Genomic DNA, 2,519 nt, shown 5'->3' with positions numbered 1-2,519 from the left:
CAATTGGCTAACTTTAGCAATCATCATGCTTATATCTCCTTAGTGGAACCCAAGAAAGTATATGAAGCCCTTGAAGATTCGGATTGGTTGGAAGCTATGCACGAAGAACTCAACAACTTCAAGCGCAACAAAGTATGGACCTTAGTAGAGAAGCCAAAGGGGTGCCGCAATGTTATATGCACTAAAAGGATTTTCAAGAACAAGCAAGATGAGTTTGGAAATGTTGTGAGGAACAAGGCAAGATTGGTGTCTCAAGGGTTCTCTCAAGTTGAGGGAATTGACTTTGGAGAAACCTATGCTCCCGTGGCTCGCCTTGAGTCCATCCGTATCCTTCTTGCTTATGCATCGCATCATAACTTTAAGTTACAACAAATGGATGTGAAAAGTGCATTTCTTAATGGTCCTTTGAATGAAGAGGTTTATGTTAAGCAACCCCCGGGGTTTGAGGATCTCAACTTCCCTAACCATGTCTATAAGCTTGATAAAGCACTTTATGGTCTCAAATAACCTCCTAGAGCTTGGTACGAGCACCTTAAAGAATTATTGGTAGACCGTGGGTTTGATGTTGGGCTAATCGATCCCACTCTTTTTACTAAGAGGGTCAATGGGGAGCTTTTCGTTTGCCAATTATATGTTGATGATATTATCTTTGGCTCTACTAACAAAGCTTTCAATGATGAATTCTCAAAGCTTATGACCGATAGGTTCGAGATGTCTATGATGGGAGAGATGAAGTTCTTCCTTGGTTTTGAGATCAAGCAATTGAGGGAAGGAACCTTCATCAACCAAGCAAAATATGTCCAAGACATGCTCAAGAGGTTCAAGATGACCGAGTTGAAGGGTGTAGCCACTCCTATGGTTACTAAATGTCATCTTGCACTTGATCCCAATGGTAAAGAGGTGGATCAAAAGGTATATCGCTCCATGATTGGATCCTTGCTTTACCTTTGTGCATCTAGACCGGACATAGTGTTGAGTGTTGGTGTGTGTGCAAGGTATCAAGCTTCTCCTAAGGAGAGCCACATGATGGATCTCAAAAGAATCTTTCGGTATTTGGTTGATACCCCAAGATATGGTATTTGGTACCCCAAAGGCTCAAGTTTTATTCTCAATGGATACACCGATGCGGATTGGGCGGGAGACAAGGATGATAGGAAATCAACTTCCGGGGCTTGCCAATTCCTTGGTAGGTCCTTGGTGTGTTGGTCTTCTAAGAAGAAAAATTGTATATCTCTCTCCACCGCCGAAGCCGAATATGTTGTCGCCGCAAGTGGATGCACTCAATTGTTATGGATGAGGCAAACTTTAAAGGAATACGGTGTCATTTGTGACAAAGTGCCTCTATTATGTGACAATGAAAGTGCCATTGATAACCCACAAGTATAGGGGATCGCAATAGTCTTCGAGGGAAGTAAAACCCAAATTTATTGATTCGACACAAGGGGAGGTAAAGAATACTTATAAGCCTTAACAACTGAGTTGTCAATTCAGCTGCACCTGGAAAAGCACAAGTAACAGGGGTGATGTGAAAGTAGCAGTGATATGAGAGCAGTAGTAACAGTAACACAGCAGGAGTAATAGTAATATGAGAGCAATGGCACCAGAAAATAGTTGATACTACTTCCAATGACATGTAGAACGAGTATATGATGATGAAAGATGGACCGGGGTTCCCAGCTATCTACACTAGTGGTAACTCTCCAATAACAAGTGTTGGGTGAACAAATTACAGTTGGGCAATTGATAGGATTGAAATAGCATTAAGACAGAACATCAAGATCATTAATCATGTAGGCATGTTTTCCATATATAGTCATACGTGCTCGCAATGAGAAACTTGTACAACATCTTTTGTCCTACCGGCCGGTGGCAGCCGGGCCTCTAGGGAATCTACTGGAAATTAAGGCACTCCTTTTAATAGAGCACCGGAGCAAAGCATTAACACTCCGTGAAAACATGTGATCCTCATATCTAAGCCTTCCCCTCCAGTTGTCCCAATTTCTGTCACTTTGGGGCCTTTGGTTCCGGACATAGACATGTGCATACAACTTGTAGATACAATCTAAGCAATAAGTATAGAGCTTAAATCTAAGATCATGCCACTCGGGCCCTAGTGACAAGCATTAAACACAACAAGATTGCAGCAACAATAACTTTATAAACTTTGTAGATAGACAATCATAATGTAACAATCCATCGGATCCCGACAAACACAACACCGATTACATCGAGATGAATCTCAATCATGTAAGGCAGCTCATGAGATCATTGTATTGAAGTACATGGGGGAGAGAATACCAACTAGCTACAGCTAGAACCCGTAGTCCATGGGGGAACTACTCACGGAGCATGATGGAGGCGGTGGCGTTGATGGAGATGGCTTCCGGGGGCACTTCCCCGTCCCGGCAGGGTGCCGGAACAGAGAATTCTGTCCCCCGAATTGGAGTTTCGCGATGGTGGCGGCGCCCCTGGAGTCTTTCTGGAGTTTCGTCAATTGGTATCGCGTTTTTAGGTTGGGA

This window comes from Lolium rigidum, chromosome 7 (genome assembly GCF_022539505.1).
Source record: "Lolium rigidum isolate FL_2022 chromosome 7, APGP_CSIRO_Lrig_0.1, whole genome shotgun sequence".
Lineage (NCBI taxonomy): Eukaryota > Viridiplantae > Streptophyta > Magnoliopsida > Poales > Poaceae > Lolium > Lolium rigidum.
The sequence above is the reverse complement of the archived record's forward strand: the minus strand, read 5'-3'. Positions refer to the sequence as shown.